Consider the following 10,924-nt stretch of genomic DNA (forward strand, 5'->3'; position numbering starts at 1 on the left):
TTTTTTGATCTGGAGAAGAAGAAGATATGGGTTTGATTTTTCGATGAAGATTTAGAACTTTACAATTTTAAATTCGGGTAACCCATATCCAATCATATTTAACAATATCCACATTAATCCAAACCCGACTAATCAGCCTATTAATTGGTCGAGTATAGATTTAAAAAAAAATTGATTTGTATGAATTAAAGGTATTGGGCCCGAATCCGATCCAATCCGATCGATGCTCAGGCCTACTAATAGCATAATGATACTCTCGAAAAGTGAGAAATACAGCTATAAAAGTAGGCATGACCAATAGATCGATAGTACTGGCTTTAAAAATAAGTGGAATTAAACTTATTTATTATTATATTTATTATTGTGTTTTTATTATTTTAAAAAAATGTAATAAATGTTTAAATGGGAAGGAGCGCATGTATAGAGATATATGTATGTGTAATCCCGAGACAAAAGTTTTTGCATTAATGAGCATAGTAAGTGTAGTAAAAACCTTTTTTCAATCTTCCCCATTATTATCCCAACACACGCCACCTTTGATTTGCACAAAATTAATTAAGGTGCCTCCTCTAAATTTATTCACCCACCTACTCTTGTAAAGTGACATCGTAAGTAAGTCTCCTACGTCTCTTAAAGCTTGTCTGTTTGTGCAAAGGAATCTTTCTGTACAAAACACTGTTCCATGCAGTGGGTACAGATCACGTGAAGCATAAAGACAAATGGGGAAAAACCCTTCATTACTGTGGCTGGAAGACTGGACCCTAGCATGCATGCCTTTTAATTGGTGCTTCTCGATCACCTATTCCACTTCTTCTCTATTTAAGCCTTCCATTCTTCAATACATTTCAAGATGTATCGATGGAGCGGTTTTGGTGAGTGAAGAAAAGGTAAATTCTATGGTAGTATTTTAAAGAAAATTAGTTTTTGTGTGAATCGCCCAACATTTTGCTCACTGTTTCACTGCATTCTTCAAAACCGGCATTGTATGTCATGGTTTTAACCGTTCTAAAATACAACAGCTTTTCCATTGCTTAAGTATTTTTTCTTTTTGTTGTTACAAGTTTTGATAGATGTTTTATTTTGACTTTGATGCAGTTAGAAGGGGAAGTTGAGTGAAAACTGGTCTTTGAAGGTGGTTTGAAGTTTGATCTGCATGCAGCATGAAGAAAGGTTTTGTTTACTGTTATTCATTGAGACTTGCTTGGATGAGGTAAAGTTGTTTCTAGATTTTGATATTCTGATACTAAAATGAGTTTATTTTGATCTTCTAATACTAGAATGTTTTAAGAGGGTATACATATGTGCAGGGCCCGTACTTGATGCTGGTGAAGATGCATCAAGAGTCCTAAAAGGATTATGAACAAAAGGTAATATCTATGCTTTTTTTTTAAGAAAAGAATTAGTTTTTTTTGGGGAAATTAAAAAAATATTGTGGTAAATACTATTTGTTTTTCTTTACTTGTCTTCTTTAAGAAGTTGATATATAGGTTTAATTGGTCAAAAAAAAGAAACATTGTCGAAAGAAAAATTGGCTCATAACATGAAGTAGTGAAACTCTACCGACAAAAACATGAGAGGAAGAATTCTTTGACTTACAGGAGAACCATCAACACTGATACGATATTTGGCATCATTTGTGCGGTAAAGAGTTTGTAAAAACTAAAAAGGAATTTTGTTAACATGAGTTTGAAAAAAGAAATGTAATTATGATTTTATTAACAAACTTCTTCAGCGATAAGTGATCACTTGTGATACTTAGGTTAATATAAGTATGCGCTTTGTCTTTTGTATCGAGTGATCTTGCTTAATATAAAAGACATGACGCTTATTTATGTAATCAACCTATTTTGTAACACATTTGATAACTTACAGTAGAAGGAGGTTCTTAATCGTTGCATAATTATATTGTTTTTTCTCTAAAACATGTTATGTATTCTCATGATAAGTGTAATTCTACTTTTTAGTTTTCATGGATTTCTTATCGCAGAAATGATGTTAAGACATTTTTATCAGTGTTGATGTTTCTCCTATAAGTGGGAAGATTGTTCCTTCCGTATGTTTCTGTCATACATAGTTAATCATGTTATGTGACATTTTGGAGTTTGCCAATGTATTCACATTGATCTATTAAACTTTATTGGTTTCGCACAGAAGGCAAGAGAAGACTATACATACTTAGATCAATATAACTCTTTAAAGGAAATGCTATCAAAACTGTATAATACATGCAACGGTATATTCAACAAGCCTATATTAAAATGACTACAAAACAATATCAAAAGATAATTAAGATTTGATTTAATTAATAATTTAGTTTTTATATTTAGTCTGATTTAATTAGTAATTTTATTGTTATATTTAAGTCTGTAATTAATTTTGATTTTTTATATATTTTTTATTTAATTGAGTTTTTATATTTTTATTTTAATCTATTGAGTTTATATAATTTTGTAAAAATCAAATTGAGTTATCTTATAAAAATAGTGATAGTATCAATTTAACAAAATATACAAAATTGGGTCTTCTATAAAAAAAACAAAGGACTTAATTGAATTTTATTTAAAAAATAAAAACTGAATTGTGTCAAAAACTATATAGTATAAAGATGAAATTATTAATTAAAATAAAAATAATTTTAATATCGGTTGGTAATATGCAAAATTATTTTTGTTTTAATGAAACTGAAAAGAAAGCCTTCATTTATCTAACAAAAATGTACAAAAATAGTTAGCACAAAAAGTACTAAAAAAATGTATATAATGCTAGCTAGTTATAATTATACTTACATTCTTAGTATATAAGTCAACACCAGTGGTATTACCATCCACAATTTGTCTCTACTCATATTTAATAAATTACTTTAAACTCTTTACCATATACAACATATAAAATGAGTGAAGATATACACCTACATATACTTTTCCTCTTGTGAAAAATTTCTCATTAGTGAATATTTGCATTTTGCTCAACTCTAAACCAGCTAAATGCACAATGTTTTTTAGTAGAACACAATGCATGATGCATTACATGTTTCTTTTTATTTTTTTCACAAGATGAATTGATTGTAAGTTTATCTTCACTCATTTTATATCCTATATTTGCTACGGTAAAGTCTACTGCAATTTATCAAGTATGAGTAATAACATAAAGTATAGATGGTAGTGCCGGTGGTGTTGATAATACTAACTTTAGTACCATGAATATAAGTATAATTCTACACAGGTACATTATATTCATTTTTTAGTATTTTTATGTTAGAAAGTATGTCTAATTTAAATCTATAAAATTATCTGTAAAACAATTTAAATTTATTAATATATTTTCTAAAACTATGGAATCCTAGCAACATTTATGCTGCCAATTTTTTTGAAAGGTATTTTATATAAAACATCTTTTATAACAAATTTTATAACTAATACTTACGAATTTTATAATTTTGTAAGAAATAATTTTTTACGAAAAAATTATCTGTCAATTAAGATTCTTAGAAAAAATAGTAGGAAAAAGTTTTTTTTCTGCAAATTATTTTAACAAAATTTCAATTTTTTTTATAATATGAAAATTTTTAGTAATAATAATAATATTTTGACAAACAAAATTTTAAAAAAGTATGACAAATTAGTTTTTTAGATAAAAATAGTACTATTTTATTACTTTATTTTTATTAAAAAATGAAAAAATATTAATCTATTTAATTTTATTTATAGAAATTTTGTAAGTTTGTCAAAAAAATTATTTGTTGACATTTTTTTTTGACAAACTTGACAATGTTTCTATAAATATAATTAAATAAATTAACTTTTATTTTTTTAATAAAAGTAGGTAATAAAGTAATATTTTTTATTTAAAAGTATAGTTTGTCAAACTTTTAAAATTTTGTTTGTCAAAATTACGCAACTATGGGTTGGACATGATTTGAAGGTAAGGGGGAGAATAATAGAGATTATAAGTAAGATTATCCGTAAGAGAAAGGAAGTATATATAAATATGATGCAAAATAATTTCTTTGTTTTGGTTTATTCTGAAAGCAAACTTGGATCTTGTATATCTTGGCAGATAATTTTGGAAAGCCTTAGATGTTTGATGTGGTATATCAGAATATTCTTTTTCTTTTACACATACATCTATGGGAATTTTAATTCTCAAAACATTTTACTATTTTCTACGTGGTTGCTAAACTCATCTTTCGTGCATTTAACGATATCTTATACTCAAGTATGCCATTGTTAATATTGAAAAAAAGATATAAATAAAACTTTACAAAACATTCCTCTTACTAGAATAAAATACAAAACATTCTAAACAAGAATATGATCTCACGTCCAACAGATTTTCTCTAGGCTCAGTTCCTCATCTTGACACTCCAGCTCTTCAAATCTTATTCGTTTTAGGTTTTCTTCTTACGAGGGTTTGTTCCATGCTTTAACACTGTTTTTGGTGATCAGTTGTGATGGACAATACCTTTTCTGTAGTAGATTCCAGAGTAGGGTTATATGATTGTAAATTTGTATAATATATATATATAGTTAAGTATGTTTTTAGTCTCCAAACTTTGACTCAAAATTGGAATTCGTTCTTGTCTGAAACTTTGATATATTTTGATCTCTAAATTTTAGAAATGAATAAATATAGTCTTGTTAACCCAATTATGTTAATTGTTTTTTATGTGTTGAACGCTTTTCATGTTAGTATTGAAGTTGTTTACACTATTTGACACATTACTAGTTTAATATATATTGAGAAATGCGTTCAACACCTCAAAAAATGTTAACGTAATTGAGTTAAAAGGACTATATTCATTCATTTTTAAAGTTTAGGGACCAAAATATATTAAGTATTGGACATGAACTAATTTTAATTTTGGATCAAAGTTTAGAGACTAAAAACATATTTAACTATATATATATATATATATATATATATATATATATATATATATATATATATATATATATAACAATGAAATTGATATTATGTCAGATATATCCTTTTGTTCGATTAATTAAAATAGTCCATGATTTAATATCTCATGCATGAAATCAACTTCGAGATTGTAAGCATATGATTAGAATCTAGTAAATGCACGACCTGTATAAAAGTTGTATTGTGTTATTTTTGTTCGATCATATTTTTTATTAGTTGATTTTTTTTTACTCTTTTTGTTTGTACTCGCTGTACTCGTTTCTACTCTTTCCTGAGAATGATGTGGGTTGGAGAATTCACATTAACATTCACTTTTCACACAATGCACATTATAACTTTTTTAATGAATTCATACTTACATCTCACAATTTAGCATTAATACAACCAATTCAAATGAAAGTATACCTCATAATACACTCACATTACATCCCCTTCATCGATATGTAGTAATACTACGTTGACATTACATTATAATAATGCATATGTCAAGGAAACTAAATTATAACACTATTTTAAGAGTACTAAGAAATATTACATTTGACTCAAACATTATCCTAAATCGTTGCACAAATTGAGCTTGCTCTGGCTGGGTGGTTGTGTGGGATAGAGAAATCAAACATTCTAAGTTATTGACCTAGGGACGAGATAGAGGAATTATCCTAAGATGTAAACCTATGGAAGAGTAGAGGAATAAGACATCTTAGATGGTAGGGTTGTTGAGGTTGTCAGCTATCGGAAGGGGTAGAGGTTGTTGGTTGGGATTGCGAGTTAAAAGGAATATTGCGAAGTCCAACGACAAGACGACCATGCATGGCTCTGTGCACGTCACATCTATATTGGCCGGCCAAGATGACTTTACCATCTATTCCTCACATCCTAGGCATGCTTCCTGCAAAAGGAACACAAAATTTATGTTTGCAATAAATTTCTTTATTTACAAATTCAATATAACAAATGCAAATAAATATAACATCGACCTAAATCATCCATATTGTTAACATCTTAGTTTTGTTGTCATCTTCATCCTCTTTCTAGGAATCATGTACATGTTCATTATTATCCTCCATTATTTTGATACATCATTAGTTATTAATTCAAGAGTTGAGAGTCAACTAAGTCTTGTAATCGTTCAATTATTGTAGCTTGACAATTATCTACTTTAAAATTATTGTTTTGCTTTATAGTTAATGCTATGCACCAACCTCGAAAAGTTGTATATGTTGCGGGATAAGGGACACTGTACACTTGTCTAACTTCTTTTTGTGGAAGAATGAATGGATCGTATAACATATTTTGCATTCATGTTGATTTCTACAATGTTATGTTGTGAATGAATCCTAGTAAAATTTTTTTGTGTGGGATCTAACCATCTACAATAGAAGAGAGAAAATTTCTTACTTAGCCCTTCATATTCCAACTAAAAAATGTTCTGGATGATGCCATAAAAGTTATCCTTTCCTCCTTATGTTACACCTTTTATATGAACCCCAAGGTCTTGGTTTTTTTCCCTCACTCCATTGCTTTATGTGAAACTTGTACCCATTAACGAAATACATGTTCCATGATGTTCGAGTGAACTAGGTCCCCTGATTATTGCCTTTAGACTTAGGTTTGTAATTTCATAGTGGATAAATCATAGAACAAAAATTCTTTAACCACTTACAATTATTGAGTCCATAAATGATCAAAATATAGTTGGTATTACAGACTCCATGAAAACATGACAATCTTGACTCTTAATTTATAACAAAAATAGAAAACAAAAACGTTAAAGTAATAATTATTTGTGATCTCTAGAACCTCCTAACAACTTCTAATAATAAATTTAATATTCAACTAACAACACTCCTGCACTCAATTTTATTATCATAATAAAATTTTAACCTAAATTAAGTAAAATGAATTTATGCAAGAAAAAAATGGACAGAAAATAACGAAACATAAAGATACTTAAAAATATAAAAATATTTTTTAAAAGTTAAATTAGGCTAATAAAAAATAAAAAATATAGTTAAAATAATTTTTATAAAGGAAAGAAATAAATTGAACACATAAAAATAAGAAAAAATGTTATAAAATAAAGCCAATAATAAAGAGAAGTAAAGGAATAATAGACAATGAGAGAATGAGGAGTAACTTTTTTGTGTTTTTTTACTAATAGAAAGAGTCCTATTTATAGATACAACGTGTAATCCATAAAGGATACAAATCAAATAGTTAATATAAATATTTACATAAAGAGTAATGAATGATACGAGTAACTGTATCAAATTAATGGACAACTATTAATTCATAACCCTCCCTCTTGTGTGTTCATTGATAAGAGAATGTGTCTCGTTAAAACCTTTAAGAAAAATCCTTTCGGAAAAAAACCTAGTGAAGGAAAAAAAAAACATCTTATATTCTTAAATACAATTCATCACATTCTATTTCTACCCCTCATGTAAACTTACATCATTAAGATGACGTAGTCCGAACTTATGAATCATTTGCTTAAAAATTCTTCTTGGCATAGACTTTATAAATAAGTCTGTCAGATTTTCACATGAATGAATCTTTTAGATATCTATATCACCCTTTCAATTCAACAATAGACTATTTATTTATATATGGTTGTTGATTCCATCTTTATTGGGGATAACCACAAGTTTCTTGCACATGTTGAATTATAGACCTTAACTAAATACATTCACAACTTACCTTATATAATAATAAGAATTTTGTATGATTAGACGATGTTCCTGCTATGATTTGTTTTATATACCATCATGAAATCATTATGATACCATATGTGAACAAATATTCTGTTTGTGATAAATCATTATGACATTGTGAAGATATGTAAAATAACATGCATATGCATAACCCATTATGTCTGATTCTGAATCATTTGGATAAACTAAGCTCATATTCATAATATCCTTAAGGTAACAAAGTATATGTTTTACTCTAATCTTCTTGTATGTGAAGAACTATATCTTGCTCACAAATTTACAACAAATGTTGTATTAGGTCGAATATAATTAGTAAGACACATTAGTGCTTTTATAGCACTAAGATATGGTACTTTAGGACCAAAAAGTTCTTCATCGTTTTCTTGAGGTCTAAAAAAGATCTTTGTCAACATCTAACAACCTCACCACCATTGGAGTACATAATGAATATAATTTGTCCATATAGAACCTTTTAAGCACTTTTATTATATAAGCTTCTTGATGTAAAAAAACACCTTTGATGAATCCGACCCAAGCCCATTTCAAGGCCCAATACCAAAACAAGGCCCAATACCAAAACAAGGCCCAATCCCAAATAAAGGTCTAATCACTAGAGAAATTCTTAAAAAGATTCAAAATGCTAGTGATGGTCAAGATCTTAAGGCCCAATAGAATCAAGCTACCTTTCAAATGGGCTAAGGAAGATATTAAAATCTAGATGAACATTTGAGTGCATGTGCAAATTCAACCAATGTAATTGGGCTATCCTTTGTAAATGTTTGTAGCTTTGAATAATTGAATCAAAAATTCACCAAACAATTGTTTAATTAGGCTCACGACCTAATTAAACAAGCTTTGGCCGAATAGGTGTTTAGAAAGTATGTCGTATTTAACACATTGAGCATATGTTGAAATGTGAAAGATGTGACTTGCAACATGGCACTTGATCAATCAAATAAGGAGATCTAGAAAGAATTCAACACGTGTCATAAACTTAGCCTAGTTGAATTCTTCCTTCTTCTTAGACTACGTAAGAAAGGTCCTATGATTGTGTAAATGTTACTCTTAATTTGAATGGTAAATGTCTTGATGTTGAGAGCACTCCACACATTTGTCTTATTGAGAGTCATGAGAGCTAGAAATCTCCTTAGATCTCCTCTAGTCTTTTTCCTCTAGGATAGCTTCTCCTTCCTAGAACTTCATCTCCACCACACCATTCCATTGCTTAAGAGCCTTCAACCTTGCTTTCACTCCAAATTTCGTTGCACCTATGAAGCTCTCCCTCTCCCAATCCATGCAAAGAGCTCCATCAACCTTTTTTTAAATACTCAATTTGTAATTCCAAACAAAACTTTGTCCTTCCAAGATCCTTCACCTCAAATTCTCTCCTTAAATAATCAATTGCATTTGTAAGCTCATTAGGAGTTCCAAAGATGTTTATGTAATCTACATAAACAACAATTATGGCAAATTCATTTTCAGATATTTTCATATCAATATAAGGACAAATATGGTCATTTTTATACCCTTCCTTTAACATGTACTCAATAAGACGGTTATACCACATGCCTTAATTGCTTTAATTAATAAAATGGCTTGTTCAATTTTATTGAATAACCCTATTTAGAATTTGCCTTGTTGGGCAAATTAAATCCTTCAAGGATTTTCATATATGTTGTAACATCATCCATTAAATGTAAATGCAGACCTTGTTGTGAAACTAGGATAATCAAATATTACAATTTTATTGCATCCCATACCGATGAATATGTCTTTTCATAAATAAATACTAGGTTTTGTGAACAATCTTGAGTAATTAACTGTGCTTTGTATTTAACAATTTCATCATTCTTATTTTATTTTTTCGCGAAAATTCATATGTACGCAACAAGTTTCACACCCTCAGGTTGCGAACTATAGGTCCAAAAACCATTCGTTTAGCAAACGAATCTATTTATGCTTTGCATATTTTCATGTTGGCCAATCCTTTCTTTGTCGATAATCTTTAATGATCATTGGTTATTGATCGTCATTGTCATTCATAACATTCATAGCTATATTATATAGAAAATTTTTGTCAATGTTGACTTCATTTTAGTTCCATATTATATGATTCATGATATCATTTATTGAGATCTCACCATTTTCAACAATTTCAGGTACTTGAGGTTCTTTTGAAACCGAATCATTAATTATATCAAATGAATCTTTTGAGATTTCCACCTTTTCGATTATGTCATCTACCATTTTAGCTTATTTTCTCATTTAAGAATTTTTATCTTTGGAATCAATATCACGCTTCAAGTGTGTATTTGGAACCAACAAAACTACCATGCTTCAGGCGTGTTATGAATTAATATCAAATATATTATGAGCATTAGCAACTGATATATATGATTTGATTATCCATTCTGTTAGTAACATCTGGTAATTTATTGACTAATTTTGTAAATGAATTATCTTTTGAACTTTCAATTCACATTCATTTGTAGGAGGATCATGATAAGATGATGATAATTCTTTCCAACCAATATCCTTTTCCAATTATTTTCTCTCTCTCTAATGTTGAAAAAACTTATTCATCAAAGTGAGAGTAAAAGTCGAACTACAAATAAATATCATATTGGTAGTTCAAGATATTTTATTATTGAGGGAGAATCATATCCAACATATATTCTCAATCGTCTTTGAGAACCCATCAAAGTTTGGCATTAATGCCAATACAAACGAGCACACATGTTCAGAATACACTTGTTCACAATATAATCAGGATGCCAAAGAAATATGGCATCAATATGAATATAACTAAAGAACCTGTTCACAATCACAATACACAATTTTCACAATATATCTATTCACAATCACAATACACCTATAATACACTTGTTCACAATATAATTAGGATGCCAAAGAAATATGGCATCAATGCGAATATGACTGAAGACACTTGTTCACAATCACAATACACATGTTTCACAATATATCTATTCACATCCATAATACACCTATAATACACCTATTTCATAATAGATCTCTATAAGAAAGTCAATATAAAACCGAGAAAGACAATATATATATATATATATATATATATATATATATATATATATATATATATATATATATATATATATATATATATAAATCGAGAAAAACAAATATTTAAAAACAATAAATATTTTGCACACTCAACTAAAAGGGTCGACTCTCGTATTTCTCCAATGGAGTCGCCATCTGTCGCAACCTAAAAAAATAGTGAGATGACGACAATATAAAAAAAATCATCA

General features: G+C 28.6%; 1 long non-coding RNA gene across 1 annotated transcript; it reads left to right on the forward strand.

The window, feature by feature from the left end:
* Window positions 1-731: 731 nt before the first annotated feature.
* Window positions 732-10,025, forward strand: LOC114192533 (uncharacterized). The gene is made up of 4 exons (XR_003606117.2): window positions 732-887; window positions 1,096-1,210; window positions 1,308-1,367; window positions 9,797-10,025. It is a non-coding gene; the product is annotated as an uncharacterized LOC114192533 (long non-coding RNA).
* Window positions 10,026-10,924: the final 899 nt, after the last annotated feature.

Source organism: Vigna unguiculata, chromosome 7, assembly GCF_037176805.1.
Source record: "Vigna unguiculata cultivar grain cowpea cultivar isolate G323 ecotype 2 chromosome 7, ASM3717680v1, whole genome shotgun sequence".
In the NCBI taxonomy this organism is placed as follows: Eukaryota; Viridiplantae; Streptophyta; class Magnoliopsida; order Fabales; family Fabaceae; genus Vigna; species Vigna unguiculata.